This window comes from Petaurus breviceps, unplaced genomic scaffold, assembly GCF_028583685.1.
Source record: "Petaurus breviceps papuanus isolate PSGF00001 unplaced genomic scaffold, PetGlider_PUasm1.0 689, whole genome shotgun sequence".
Lineage (NCBI taxonomy): Eukaryota > Metazoa > Chordata > Mammalia > Diprotodontia > Petauridae > Petaurus > Petaurus breviceps.
The window spans coordinates 4,532,787-4,548,943 of NW_027186458.1; the positions used below are offsets into that span (position 1 = coordinate 4,532,787).

Consider the following 16,157-nt stretch of genomic DNA (forward strand, 5'->3'; position numbering starts at 1 on the left):
AGAGAGAGAGAGAGAGAGAGAGACAGAGAGACAGAGAGACAGAGAGACAGAGACAGAGACAGAGACAGAGACAGAGAGAGAGACAGAGAGAGACAGAGAGAGAAGAGAAGGGAAGGGAAAGGAGAGGAGGGGAGAGAGAGGAAGAGAGAGGGAGAGAGAGGGAGGAAGGAGAGACAGAAAGAGACACACAGACACAGAGAGAGACACAAACAAGAGAAGAGAAGAGAAAGGAAGGGAAGGGAAAGGAAGAGAAGGGAAAGGAAGGGAAGAGAGGGGAGGGGATGGGAGGGGAGAGGAAAGAAGGAAAGGGAAAGGAAGGGAAGGGAGAGGAGAGGAGAGAGGGAGGGAGGGAGGAGAGACAGAGAGAGACACACGCAGAGACACAGAGAGAGAAGAGAAGAGAAAGGAGAGGAGGAGAGGAGAGGAGAGGGGGGGAAGGGCAAGGGAGGTGTTGTTGGCAGAAAAAATGACTCTAAAAATATTCTGAGCAGCATTCTTTCTAACAGCAGAAAATTAGGAACAAAGTTAGCCAGTTGTTGCAGGTTATAGCTGCCCAATGAGCAGATAAGCTGTGTCACTTAACCAATTAACAAGGAATTTTAAGTACCATTTGCCAATTACTGTGCTAGCTGCTGAGGATATGAATAAAACAATCCCCACTCTCAAAGAACTTAAATCCTAATTGTAATAACAGGTACATATATTATACTTGCTTCAAAAAAACATCCTTTGGAGGTCACAGTTATTGTTACTATCTCTTTTTATTTGCTTTTTGGAGGGCAATTGGGGTTGAGTAACTTGTCCAAGGTCACATGGCTAGATTTTTTGTGTTGTGTGTTGTGTGTGTGTGTGTGTTAAGTGTCTGAGGCTGCATCCAAACTCAGGTCCTCCTGACTCCACTCTACTCACTAAGTCACCTGGCCACCCCATGCTACCCCATAATTCTTTTTTTTTTTTTGCTTTTTCTTGGAGAGAATTAGGGTTAAGTGACTTGCTCAAGGTCACATGGCTAGTAAGTGTTAAGTGTCTGAGGCCAGATCTGAACTCAGGTCCTCCTGACTCCAGAGCCAGTACTGTATTCACTTTTCTACCTAGCCACCCCTTACTATCTCTTTTAAAGGTAGGGAAATTTGGATTGTAACAGTTTTCCCTATCATTCGATGAGAAAGTTCTGCCATGGTAGTTTTTGAGAAACTGAAAAGAAGGAATTAATAGAAATACATTGAAAGAAATTGAAAAAGAGTGAAAAGATACGGATACCTTTCTTGATGGAATTGTTTTTCCTTTTATTTTTTGAAGATGATGAAAAAATTCTTGGGAAGACTTTTATTGGTATCTCTAGTGGACTGAATGTCCATGCTGTTTTCAGAAGTCATCCTCAGTTAGAGTGATGGTTTGAGATGTCTTTGGTTACATTCTTTCTCATAGCTAAAATATTGAAACTAATTATTTATTTGTGTTATTATTGAATACCATGTTAGTGAATTGTACAGCCAATAACGAATTTTATTTAATCTTAGGAAATTAGAGCTCTAGATATACAGAGAATATGAAAAATTGCTTATACAGAAAGAGGTTTCTCCGGGTTATTAAATAAGCAATGTTTAATAAACTGAAATAGGGATTCTGAGTTAACTGCTTAATGAATCAAGATGTTGCAGTTTCTAAGTAATGGGAAAATATGTAAACATACCCTAGTATCAGGGCAACCTAAAAGGGAATGTGGGGAACCCTGGAATAGACTGTTGCATAATTTATATGAAGAAAAGAAATACAAATAAATATTAGATAGTTAGGGAGGGAGAGCTCTAGCAACTGAGGGAGTCCAGAAAGGGTTCATATAGAATATAATGCTTGAGCTATGTTTTGGTGGAAGAGAGTAGTGGTAAGGAGGGAATCTATGTCAGTTATGGGAGATGGCCAATGGAAAGATACAAAGTTGGGAAATGGAGAACCACATATGAAGAACAGAGAAATCCAGTTTAACTGAATATTAGAGTTCAGGAGGGGGAGCAGTGTGTCTTGAGGTTGGGAAGATAGGTTTGATGCAGTTTGCATATATCTTTACCAGGTCAGTCTATGTTTTTTTTAAACTAGAGGTAATAAGGAGTTACTGGAGTTCATTGAGTAGGGGAGTAATATGGTCAGACTTGTGCTTAAGGAAAATAATCTTGGCAACAGTGGGGAAGATGGACTACATGGGAGAGAGGCTTGAATCCAGAAGAGCCATTAGGAGGACATTGTTGTAATCTATTTGAAAAGTGATAATTACCAGACTCAATGTGGTCAATATGTATATATAGAGAAAGGGTCAGATGCAACAGATGATGTGGAAGTAGAAGTGGCAAAATTTGTTAACTTTCCCATTCAACAAAGACTTTTAGGAAGAGTATAATCTGGCAAAAAATAGGTATAGACCAATATCTTACACTGTATACCAAGATAATATCAAGATGGGTACGTTTCAGAAACACCTGGCTGTGTAACCTTGAGCAAGTTACTTAACCCCAATTGCTTAGGGGTGGCCAGGTGGCTCAGCGAGTAAGAGCACTGGGTCCAGTGTCGGGATGACCTGGATCAAATCCGGGCTCAGATACTCAGCACCACACCCAGAAATAATAACTGGCCGTGTAACCCTGAGCAAGTTACTTAACCCCAATTGCTTTAAAAAAATATGGGTACATTTTGATCTTGGATTCAGGATATAGTTATCCTGGAACACTGGAAGTATAATAAAATTACAGAATTTAAGAGTTGGATGGCACTTCAGTGACCACTGAATCCAACCCACCCCCCAGAGGAACACACACTAAAACACAGCAAATCTGACCTCTGCTTGAAGACCTCTGAGAAGATAAAAGTTCCCTCTTTTGAGATATTATAGTTCAATGTTTGATGGCTCTTATTGACAGGAAGTTTATCCTGATACCAAGCTCTAATTGGCCTTTTTTCACCTTCCACTTTCTTTGCTCCTTGTTCTGCATTCTGGGCCATGAAGAACAAGGTAAGTCCTTCCTCCATGATAGCCTTTTAAAATACATGAATAATACTATCAGGTTGCCCTTAGTCTTCTCTTCTATAGGCTAAACATGTCAATTTCCTTCAACATCCTTCATAACTCATGACCTCAAGGACTTTCACCATTTTTATTAATTTCCTTTAGATACTCTCTAGTTTATTAAGATCCTTCTTAAACTATGGTGCCCAGAACTGAATGCAAATAGGGTACTTTCAACAGGAACAGAGAAATTCATGAGGGGTGGGTTTTACATATTTGCCTATAGTATCATCCTTTATCTATAGCATGTACCCTTTTTGACCTTATTTTGGCATATGGCATGAAATAATTGTTGTCAAGTCAAGCACAAGCAGCTTTCCAGAAGACTACTACAGTGAATAGCTTTAAAGTTCTGATCACATAGTATATTGAACTCTATTTATTCATCAGTAAAGCAAAACATTCACAGAAACCAAAGTTCAACATTCACAACTATATAACATAACTTATCACTAAAGTGGCCACATAGTTTGAAACAAAAGATATCATCCAGGATACAAAATGCAAAGGTCTGCCACACCTAGGTCACATTGTCTTCATCACATCAGTCAGAAAGTCTTCTTTCTTCTTGATTGGAGACTATCTTCCAATCATCATTAACTCAACAATCCTTAAGGGGTACAAAGTACAAAGTTCTCACACCCTTAGGTCACAGTAAATCATGATCTTGTCAGTCAACACTAAATACCCAAGAAAAGGTTCTTTCATCTTGACTTGGGGCTGCCTCCCAAATTCCATGGTTCCTCGCCCATGCTCCCAAATCTTGTCCAAATTCACCCAACCATCACCTGGACTCACAGGTAGGTGGCTCCCAACTCCTATTCTAGATCCTCTCCTAATTTGAAGCTCACAGTGAGCACTCAAACCCTTTGAAGTCCCCATTCTTGGGAAGATAAAACTTAACAGAGTTACAACAATATCTACAAACATCAAGCTCAGCAGAATTACAACAATATTCACACACATTGCTGGCACTATCATCTCAATTCATTTTCTGCCTGTGAAATCAACACAAGTCAACAGACAGGGTGCATTTGTCTGACAAAATAACACAATTCAACAGATAGAAGCCTTCTATCTGACAAAATAACACAATCAGCAGATAGAGTCCTTCTATCTGACAAAAAACAGGTAGAGTCCTTCTATCTGACAAAATATCACAAACAAATCAACACAGAACAGACAGAGTGCTGGACACCACAAGTGTTCTCCTTCTGAGCTCTGCTCTGTCCCGGTTTGTGCTCTTAATTTTATATGCTCTTTAGCTCCTCCCTGTTCTGCCCACCTCTTATGTCCTTCCTCTTCCAGCCTTTGGCAAGTCCCTCCTACTGTGGGATTCACAGGTTCTGTTTCCAACAAAGACTTGATATAATCACAGGCAAGGCTCAAAGATACTTGAACTGAAACAAGGTGCTAAGTACTCCTTTGTTTGCCATTACATGGTCTATACCTGGTTCCTTCTAGACTACTTTCCAGTTTTTGCTAAATAGTGAGTTTCTGTCCCTAGAGCTGAGATCCTTAGGTATGTCAAATGTAAGGTTATATTACTCATTTGCTTCTGTGCCTAATCTACCTTTCTACTTCCTGCTCAATGCCATATGCTTTTTGCATGATTACAGCTTTACAATATAGTTTGCAATCAAGTACTGCTAGGCCCCCATTCTTCCATTTTTCCCATTGGTCTCCCTTCATATTCTTGACCTTTTGTTCCTTTGGATGAATTTTGTTTTTATTTTTTTAGCACTTAAAATAATTCTTTGGTAAGTTTGATTGGTATGGTAATGGATAATTAAATTAATTTACATAGTATTGTAAGTTTTATTATATTGGCTCAGTCTACCCATGAGCAATGAATTTTTCTCCAGTTATTTAGTTCCCTTTTTATTTGTAAGAAGAATATTTTGTGATTGTGTTTATGTAGTTCCTGTGTGTCTTGGCAGGCAGACTCTCAAGTATTTTATACTATTTGTAGTTATTCAAAATTGAATTTCTTTTAAAAAATCCTCTTGCTGGATTAACTAGATAATAAATAGAAACAGTGATGATTTCTGTTGGTTTATTTAATATATTGTAACTGCTTAAGTTAAATTTTTTATTAATTTTTTGGTTGGTTCTTTAAGCTATCACATCTGCAAAAAGTGATAGTTGTGTTTTCTTTTTGTTTATGCTTGTTCCTTCAATTTCTTTTTCTTCTCTAATTGCCATAGCTAACATTTCCAGCATAATGTTGAAGAGTAATGGCAATAATTGACATTATTACTTCACCTCTAATCTTATTGGGAAAGGTTCTAGCTTAAATAAGTTACAGATAATACTTGCTCTTGGTTTTAGCTATATACTACTTATCATTTTAAGGAAAACTCCATTTATTCCTATGCTTCACAATGTTAAATGAGAATGGATGTTATATTTTATAAAATGATTTTTCTGCATCTATTGAAAGAATCATCATTTCTGTTGGTTTCTTTACTAACATAGTCAATTATGCTTATATTTCCTTAATATTGAACTATCCCTGCATTACTAGTATAAATTCTATCTGGTCATAGGGTAATGATCTTTGTGATATATTTTTGTAGTCTCCATAATTTATTTACATTTTCCATCAAGATTCATTAGAATTGTAAATTCTAGAGAAATGCTTTATAGTTTTCTTTCTCTATTTCAACTCTCTCTGGCTTAGGTATCAAGATCATATTTATGTATTAGGAGGAATTAAGTAAGAGCCTTTTTAAAACCTATTTTCTTCAAATAATTTATGTAATTTTAGAATGAATTGTTCTTTCAATGTTTTGTACAACTACTTTTAAATACATCTAGTCTTGGAGGACCCCCTTCCCCTTTGGAAATTTTCTATAACTTGTTCAATTTCTTTCTCTAAGATAGAATTATTTATATGTTCTATTTCCTGCCCCAAATTTTTGGAAATATTAATTTATTTTGTTCAGATTATCAGAATCATTGGCTATTATCTGGCAAAAGAGTTTCTAATAATTTCTTTTGTTTCTCTTCAGTTGTGAATTCACTTTTTCATTTTTTTAATACTGCAAATTTGGTTTTCTTCCTTATTTTTTTAAATAAAATTAACTAATAGCTTATCTGCTTTATTGTTTGTGAAAATCTCCTTATTTTATTTATTAACTCAATTTTTTTAACTTTCCATTTTGTTAGTCTGTTCTTTGATTTTCAGGACTTCTGTTTTGGTATTTAACTGGAGGTTTATAATTTGTTGTTTTTCTATTTTTTTTAGTTGTATGCACAATTTGTTGATCTGTTTGTTCTCTCTTTTATTTATTTATTTTAAGCAATTGGGGTTAAGTAATTTGCTCAAGGTTACACTGCCAGTTATTTCTGGGTGTGGTGCTAAGTATCTGAGCCTGGATTTGATCCCCTGGTCATCCCGACACTGGAACTGGTGCTCTTACTCGCTGAGCCACCTGGCCACCCCTAAGCAATTGGGGTTAAGCAACTTGCTCAAGGTTACATGGCCAGGTGTTTCTGGGTGGGTGCTAAGTGTCTGAGCCCGGATTCAATCTCCAGGTCTTCTCAACACTGGAGCCGGTGCTCTTACTCACTGTGCTACCTGGCCACTCCTGTTCTCTCTTTTATTGATGAAATAGTCTAGAGATATACATTTCCCTCCAAATACTGCTTCGGATGCATTCCACATATTTTGGTATGTTATCTCATTGTTGTCATTATCTTTAATGATATTATTGTTTGTTTCTATATTTTGTTATTTGACCCACCAATTCTTTAGGATTAAGTTATTTAGCTTCCAATTAACTTTAAATTTTCCTACAAAGGTATTTTATTAAATGTAATTTTTATTGCCTTATAGTTAATATGTTTAATATTTCTGCTTTTGTGCATTTGTTTATGAAGTTTTTATGCCCTGATACATTGTGTGTTTTTATGAATGTGTCATGCATAGATGAAAATAGACATATTCCTTTCTATTCCCATTCAAAATTCTCCAGAGGTCTAACACATCTAATTTTTCTAAAATTCTATTTAAGTCTTTAACTTCTTTTTTTTTTTTAATTTTTTTGGTTTGATCTAATTCTGAGAGAGGTAAATTAACATCCCCCACTATTATAGTTGTACTATTTATTCCTGTATCTCATTTAAGTTTTTCCTTTGAGAATTTAGATGCTATGCTGTTTTGTGCATATGTACTTAATATTGATATTGAGTATCTATCTCATTTTGTAAGATAATCTTCTTCATTCCTCCTCTCCACCTTTCCTTCCCCAATGAATTCTTCTTTCTTATACATTTCATTTTCTTTTGAGATCATCCAAACACAACAGAATCAGAACCAGGCTTTTCTTTCTAATTACACTCCCTGTATGACCCCTAGTGATATAAAGTTCTGGGGGATTCCATGTATCATCTCCCCATATAAAGGATGTAAAAAGTTAAATCTGTTTAGTTCCTTATGATTTCTCATTCAGATTTACCTTTTTGTGCCTCTCTTTACTCCTGTATTTCTATAGGAAATTTCCTAATCAGCTCCAGTTTTTTTCATCAGGAATGCTTAGAAGTCTCCTATTTCATTAAAGGTTCATTCTTCCCACCCCTCTCCCCCCACCCCCACATATGATTATATTAAGTTTTTCTGGATAGATTATTCTTGGTTGTAAAATCATAGTTCAAGTTCTCATTTCTATAATGGCAGCTTCTAAATTTTGTGTTATCCTGATTGTGGCTTCTTGGTACTTTAATTATTTCTTTCTGGCCGATTGCAGCATTTCCCCCTTGACCTGGAAGTTTTTGATTTTGGTTATGTTATCCCTGGGAGTTTTTATTTTGTCATTTCTTTCAGGATGTGACTGGAGGACTTTTAAGATGTCTACTTTGCCTTCTGGTTCTAACATATCTGATCAGTTTTCTTTTATAATTAAAAACATGATGTTTAAGCATTAAGAGGTTTCAGATAGTTCAATGATTCTTAAATTATCTCTCCTTAATTTGTTTTCCAGGTCAGTTGTTTTTTCTATGAGATATTTAACATTTTTATTCTATTTTTCCATCGTTTGATTTTATTTTCTTATTTCCTGATGTCTCATAGGGTCATTAACTTCCATTTGGTCAGTTCTCTATTCCAAGAAGATATTTTCTTCAATTAGTTTTGTACCTCCTTTTCTGAGCTGTTTTCATATCTTCCCACCGCCCCTAAACTCTTGTCATATCTTTCTGCTGTGCCCTTGCCTCTATTCCCATTTTTCTATTGCTCTCATTTGACTTTTAAATTATTTTGGCTCCTTTTTTTTTTAACTCTTCAAGGGATTCTTGTTGGACTTGTGTTGTAGCTTGTACATTATTTTTTGATTCATTCTCTTTTGTTTTTGTTCCTTGAATTTCCCTGTCACCATTATATATCATTATATTTGAGTTCTTTATTAGCTCATTTTTCCAGCCTACTGTTTGACTTTGAATTTTTATGTTAATTCTAGGCTCTGTACATTTCTGGAGAGTCATGTCTCCCTTGGGCTTCTTTCCTCACGTCACTCTGATGCTTTCACAACTCTTACTACAAGATTTCAGTTCTTCCAAAGTGTTATGCTCTTTGGAGGTGTGTTCATTGCCTTTTTGGTTTGAGTTCTGCAAGTTCTTGACATGGATTTCCATCTATCACCCTGTCAATGATGCAGAGTTTCAGCAGATTTCTGCTTGACACAGTCATTTTTGGCCCTCTTGGGGGCCAAACATTCAGAGTAACTGAGCTGCCAGTTCTACTTTGATGTGTAATACTCTGCTGTTTACCTTGGCATCAGCTGCAATTTGCTTCCAGAACTTGTTCCATGACCCATGCACAGTCCAAGGTCGTGACCACTTCTCTTGACCTTATATCTGTGATTTGGCACTGGGTGGTGGGCAACAGAACTTCCAGATGGCATCCATTCTTCTACCTTGTGCTTGCTCAGGAATCCCTAGAAATATATTTCTGGTCCCTTGTTGCAGCCTTATATTATTATCTGGGTACTGGAATGCTCTCCACTGCTACTGAAGCTGCCATATGGGCTACTTGACAGCCCTTACCTCAAACATCTACATATCTCTCTATTTGACTAAACCACCTTGGTATGGATAAATGATATCTAATACAGTTGGGGACTTGTCTAGAAGTCTTGATGTCTAGATTAATGACTTTTCTTGGCTTTCCAAATTAATATTTGGTCTAGTTCATTCCCTATCAGGGGTGGAGAACCTGCAGCCTCAAGGCTACATATGACCCACTAGTCTTCAAGTGCAGCCTTTTGCCTGAATCCAAACTTCACAGAACAAATCCCTCTAATAAAAGGATTTATTCTGCAAAACTTGGACTCAGTCAAAAGGCCATATAGCTTCAAGGCCACAGTTTCCCCACCTTTACTCTAGATCTTTGTTGAGGAAGTATAAAGGATTGAACTTAACTCTAATAATTCCTCTCCTTCCACCAACCTGACTCCCTTCTGTATTTGATATCTCAACTTGCACGTCCCATCAACATGTCCAAAATAAGACCTATTGTGTTTTTTTCACTCTGCCCCTTCTCCAAACTTACCATTTTTTTGTTTGAAAAATGCACTTTATTTGTGAAGGTGACTAGAAATACCTGATAACTTCTATTTTTAAGCAAAAACCAAACAAACAAAACCAAACAACCCCCTCTCTTCTTATATTTCTCTTTCTTGTAGGGTTATTAGTACAAGAACCCCTCCTCCCCCCATCCCCGGCCAGGTTTGGCTATTACATTACATTCATAGACAAATGGAGAAAAAGCTTTGTATTTGGAATCAATCAAACCAGGCCCAACACACTGTGAACACAGGCCATTTTCCTAAGATCAAGATAACTTATCCAGGTTCAACTGTGACAAACTATTTGCACTGTTTAAATATAAGGATTAGTAATGAAAAAGTTAGTACTCTGGGAGGACCCATGACCCTCGATTGGGGATATATAAGGGAGAGTACACTGACTGGAGAAGTCCAAGTTTTTTAAAAAAAATTTTTAAATTCTTATGTGCTTTTAAATTTAAAAATAATACAAGCTATAACAGCGACATATGAAGAAAAGAGGAGCCATGATTGCAAGGTGGTGAGCCAGTATCACAGAAGCATTCCCCAAACTCATGCCCTCATCGAAATGCAGGGTCTGCTTTGTTTAATTCCTCCCCATAATGCCATGGGGGAACATTAATACAGCCCTCACTGCAGGCAGCTCCAGTCTCTACCCAAGTACTCCCACAAGTTGGTTTTGTCATCAAAAGAAGCCTTTTTTTTTTTTTAAAGTGCATCATACTTACATTAAAAAAGCCCAATAGGCATGAAGCCATTCCAAATTTTACACAGTTATATGAGGAATGTTCACCTCTCTCTGATTAGAACAATTTTACATCATGATTGGATAAGAAATCTTTAATATAAGTTTCTTCTTCCTCTCCTTGAAATCTAATCAAGCCCAAGGGAAACCCAAAATGATTAGTAAGAAGAAAATTATTTTATGCACCATCTTTCCTTTAAGTAATTTTAAAATTTTGGAAAATGCTTTTTATGTTTCTTAACTTCGTGGCTCAGAGTAGGCCAACATTATCTGATAGACTAATGGACAACCAATCGCTGTAAAATGTTCCTGTTGCATGGGGGCAGAGGAAGGGGGGGGGGGATATCTTCCAAGAGTCCCAGTTTTCTTCACCACAAGGTCACTGGTACATTTGGTTTTCATTAAGTGATCTAGGTTGTTTTTCCATCAGCAAGGGCTTTATTTCTTAAAATGACCTTTATGCTTGACCTCCGAATTTGGCTGACAATTTGCTGTTGAGATTCATAACTTCTGGGTTGCTCTGATGTTCGGGACAGGTGTGCGGGGTTCTGTGACACATCCTGGAACTCTACCATCACCTTTAGGTCGTTCATGGCTACAAACATGAATCTCGTCGACCCCAGAATTCCTCCCATGCCAGGCATAACCCCTCCCATGCCAGGCATAACTTCAGGGAAACCTGGAAAATAGCCAAACCCGGCTTCCGAACTTCGCTGGGCTTCTTCATCCCTTTTCGTACGCTCAAGTTTCCTCCCAAGCCTTTCTAACTTTTCTTTTATTTCTCCCTCCCCTCCTTTTCTTTCGTATTATCGCCGATGTTCGGCAATCTTCTGCGCCCTCGGCTGCCCTTCCTTCAGCCCAGCACTGGCATCTTCATCGTAGTTCAGTTTGCCAGCCATGGCAAGATCACGGGCTTCCTCCTCCCAGTGGCTTTCCCTCGCCATTTCTAGGGCTGCCGGGAATCCAGGTTTGTTTCAATCCCCCTCTCCCAAGCTCTAATAGCAGCATTGGGCTTTTGCAAGTTTTATAAAACTGTGGCTTTCTTAGCATCTAAAAGGGTCAAAAGGGGATTCGGTTTGATGGCCTCTGTGGGTGATTGAATGGCTGTCTCAAGGTCACCACTAGTGAGGGCGTCAATGGCCGCCACTTTCTTGTCACGAGCTTCATCCATCATCTCATCCGTTTTCACGGCAGTTTCACCGCCCATTTCCCGAAGGAACCCTTCAAACCCTCCTTCCTTATCAATTCCGACGCCACTTTCCTCATTCTCGAGCTCTTCTAGTTTGGGGGATTCCTCTGGTTTCTTTCAGTCTTTTCCTCCTTGACTTTTTCTTCTGATTTCTCTTTATGTGGAGCAGGTGGGTTTACCACTCATATACTCTTCACCCACTCCGAGAGGAATCGAACCCAGCTGGTATGTATGCTGAAGGCTTGGGTCCTGCAGGCATTATCTGCTGAAGGCCTGGAGCTCGCGGAGCTGTCCAAGGTGGGCGGAGCCAGGTGTGGTGCCAGAGTCCAGAGCCACGGCCCTGCTTAACTAAGCCGGCGCTGGCCCAGTCAGAGGAGACTGAGAAGGTGGGCCGGTGGAAGCGCTAGCTGGGTGAGAACTGGGTCCAGGACAGCAGAGCCAAAATTGCCTATTTTTGTCGAAGGCCCTACCACTCTCCCAGTTACACAGGTTTGCAACCTCAGAGTTATCTCGGATGGTTCCCTTTCTCTCAGGATCAGGTCTGGCCAATTTACCCCACTTCCTGCCACGACAACCCCTTCTCTCCACTCACATATCCCCCGCCATAGTTCAGCCCCTATCATCTTTTACCTGAACGTTAACAGGTCTCCTTATTCTAGTGGCTGCCTTATCGAATACATTTTCCGTATCACTGTTAAAATAAACGCCCGTAAAACACAGATATAACCATGTTCACCTCACAAATGGCCAGTACATCTCGCCCTTGCCTCCAGGATAAAATCCAGGGCTCCTGTAAGTACTAAGTGAGATAAGGTGGGCAAACTTTAATGTAATAAATATCAGTTATTATTACCATTTATATTCTGTCCCCTCCTCAAACAACTTTGCACTTGCACAGCGCCTATCTGTGCATATGTAACACATCCACGTTCTTTCATTCATTAATGTTATACCTTCAGTAGGGTGTTGATGGTAGAGAACGTTTTATTTTTTGTTTCCGTAGCCCCAATGACTTGTACTTATCTATGCTTAATAAAAATCCTTCAAATTTGATAGAATAAGATGTATACAAAGCAATTAAGTTGACTGGTCCTATAATGAGCTCTCCAGAACTGGAGGTGTTTACTCCTGGACTTTCTGACAATTTGAGGGCATTCTTACATTTAGCAGAGGATTAGGCTGCATGCTTTTTAAGACCCTCTTCTAGATTTCATATTCTTTGTCCCTGTAATATGTTTAAAAGATCTATCTATCTAATCTATATTCAAGGAGCCCTTGAAATGATATGTAAAACACTTTGTAGCTTCAAAGTAATGGATATATTTAAGCTAAGCTTAGGTAAAGGAGCCGTCTTTCACAAAACTAAATCAGAAAAGGGATCAGATAATGAGATGTAAAGCCCACTGTACCAATTCAGTCTCACCAGGTGATGCTTTGCCAAGGTATAAATGAGTCCCTTGAATGAATCAGAAAAAATAGCAATGTCATAAGATGTAAACAGACCACATCTCAGATGATCTTTAAAAATCAGTCCAGAAGAGGGATATGAAGGGGAAGTCAGTTCATAGTGTAGAGTAGAAAACACACGGAGCTTTAGAAAGGGAAACAGTAAAAAAAACCCTATGGGTGTGGAAGAGCAGAAACACAGGCAGAGAGGGGACTGTCACAAAAAAGGAGGCAGGATTTTGGAAGCAAGACTGCTTTGATTATTTGGGTATGAGGAGTGTTAGGATACATTATTTATTAGTCCATCAACAGCATTTATTAAGTGCCAGACACTGTGTTAAGGACTGGAAATACAGAGAAAAGCAAACTCCTTCTCCCGAGGAGACCACATGCTAACAACTACATATACACATGTGATATGTTTTATGTACAGTGTAAATGGAAGATAAATTCAGAGAGAAGAAGATAGTGATGGTGGTAGGGTAGGGGAAGGGCCCCTGGAAAGACCTCTTATAGGAAGTGAGATTTGAGTTTTGAGGGAAGCCAGGGAAGCAGGTAGGTAGGGGCAAGCATTTTGAGCATGGGGAACAGCCTGTGAAAAGGCATGGATTTGGGAGAGAGAATGTCATGTTTGACAACCAGCAAGAAGGTTGGTATTACTGGATTACAGAATATATTGAAAGGAATAAAGCAAAAGAAGACTGAAATGGTAGATAGATGCTGTGTGCTGAAATGTCCACCATCCATCTGGATTTAATAATACTTTTCCTCCTTTATACTTAGAGGGTCCTTCATGGATATCTGAAACATTTCCCTCCAGGGCACAGGGAGAATCTGTTGATTTCTCCTTGCTTTAGAGATTTCATTTTCACTATAAACAGCATTAATAATGAGTGTTTGCTAGTCTGAGTGTACCAATTGGAAACACAACTGGGAGGAGACAGTTGAAGGGGAAACATCTCCAGGGAAGACCTAGAGATAGATCTAACAAGACTTTTTTTTTCCAGAAGTATTATCTCTAGATTGGGGCTCAGAGCTAACAAATCCAACAAAGAGAATTACAATTTGGTAGTATTCAAGAGAAAGAGAGTTTTTATTAGTAGTAGTGAAGTGAGATACAAAATGGAGTATTTGAATAACTACCTTACATCACTGCTGCACAGTTTTATTACTAATATATTATTGTAGTAATCATCTGTCATCCGTATTCAGAGTTGGTTGGAGTTAGGATAGAATGGAGAAAAAGACACCAGGCACAGTGTTGTTTTATTCCATATATGAATGTCTGAACGGATAATGCTAATGAATCCGAAGATGGAGACAGACTTGAAACACATTTCAGACGAGGAATCCTTCTGAGTGAATATCTCTATAGGTAAAGGAAAAGTAGAAGATTTTAGGGTTTTTTTTTGCATAGTATGGCAGTGTAATTGATCAAAATTTTCATGCTAAAGTTTAGCTGTAACCTCATCCTGAAGAATTCTCTGAAGATGTCAACATACACTCACTTCTCTCTTCCCTCCCTCCCTCCCTCCAATTGCAGTTACTATACATTCCATATAACTAACTTCTGATTATTTGCTGACTTGTCCTCTAATTTTCTTTACTGAATAATAATCAATGGTTTATAAGTTTAACGATTAAATGGGAAGAAATTGGACATATACAAAGTCTAAAAGGGGTGATATGACAAACATGCATGAAATAAGTATTCTCTCTTATTTTATAGTAATAATGTAAACTGAGGCAGCATGCCATAGTGTGTAGAGTGCTAAGTAAGCACTGAATTAGGAAGGACAAGGTTCAAATCCTATCTTTGACACCAATTAGCAATGTGACCCTAAACAAGTCACTTACCCTCTATGTGGTTCAGGTAGTGGGTTATACGGGTTGATAGAGTTCCTACATTCAGAATTATTCATGCTGAGAAATCAAAGATCCTTCTCATATATATGTAAGGTACTTCCCATTTCAAAGGACAGAAAAAGAATTTCGTGTAAAAAATAAACCTCATAAAATCAACTTGAGAAGAAAAACATCCTCTAAGATAAAATGTTGAGGAGAAACATAGACTGTTCTGAGGTTCAAATAGAGAACTGTTCCTCAGATGAATGTACTTAGATGACCTATTTAAAGGCAAACCAATTACCAAGGTAATTGCTGTAGGACATTGTGGTTCATCAATTAATTTGAATGTGATACAAGCAGATCCCGCTCCCTTCATACCTTGTTTTTCAGGAGTTATTATGGCCCCAAATATGGCCAATTCACACAATAATTCTGCAAGAGTTTCAGAGTTTTAAAGGTTATAATCGAAAAATAGTATACAAAACTGAGAACTATGGGGAAATTATTTAAGGACTATTGGGGTCATATTTGACAAAAGGTAGAATTTTTCAGTTTCACATCATAAAAGATGGGTTATTATTTATTATGAGTCACTGCTTTGAGGCAGTGCCTCAAAACTAGGAAAGAGCCTGTAGGAGGAAGCAAGCAGAGAAAGAGTAGAAAAGGAGGAAAGGAAGCCAAGGACAAGTGGAGTTGGGAACAAGGCACAGAAAGTGGTGAGAAAAGCTGCTTGTAGAAGACACAATATATAGCAAACTGATTGAGTCTGAGTCAACTGAGATATCTGGTTGAAGTCTGATAGATTCTGCAATGGCTAGGATTTCATTGGAAGATGGCTGAATCCTTTTGGTATGTGAAGAACCACTGGGGTTTATGGCTCTCTAATCCTATCTACAGTCCAAGAGAGGGACAAGCTCTCACAGATGCTTTTGCTGCTCCCTATTGTCTTCTATGACTTGAGAGGGACAAATACAGGAGAAAGATAGGCTTTGGTATGAAAAAAAATGCTTGACAAAGCAAAATCCATTGCAGTTTGCAGATATGAGCAGATTGTCAGTTATCTGGCTTAAGGGAACTGCTTGCCACTAAAGGAGTGTAATACTTTCTCAGTCCCTTGCTAGTTCTAGCTGTTTACTGAAAGAGTTTGTCATTTCTTCGGTAACTAGAGTACAGTACAGGTTGCAAAGAAGCATCTTTGCAGAACAGATAACACAGTAATTGTTTTGCCCAGAAGGTAATGCATGTTGCAGAGTTAACTATTTTTAAAATTTTATTTATCTTAAACAACCATTTAAAATGCTTAAG

The 16,157-nt window shown here is 38.1% G+C and overlaps 1 protein-coding gene and 1 pseudogene across 1 annotated transcript in view; one reads left to right on the forward strand and one right to left on the reverse strand.

Moving 5' to 3' along the window:
* Positions 1-16,157, forward strand: part of QRFPR (pyroglutamylated RFamide peptide receptor) — a 90,992-nt gene that overhangs the window by 47,426 nt on the left and 27,409 nt on the right. The gene's annotated exons all lie outside the window — the stretch shown is intronic.
* LOC138174526 (hsc70-interacting protein-like) lies at positions 10,827-14,926 on the reverse strand (annotated as a pseudogene).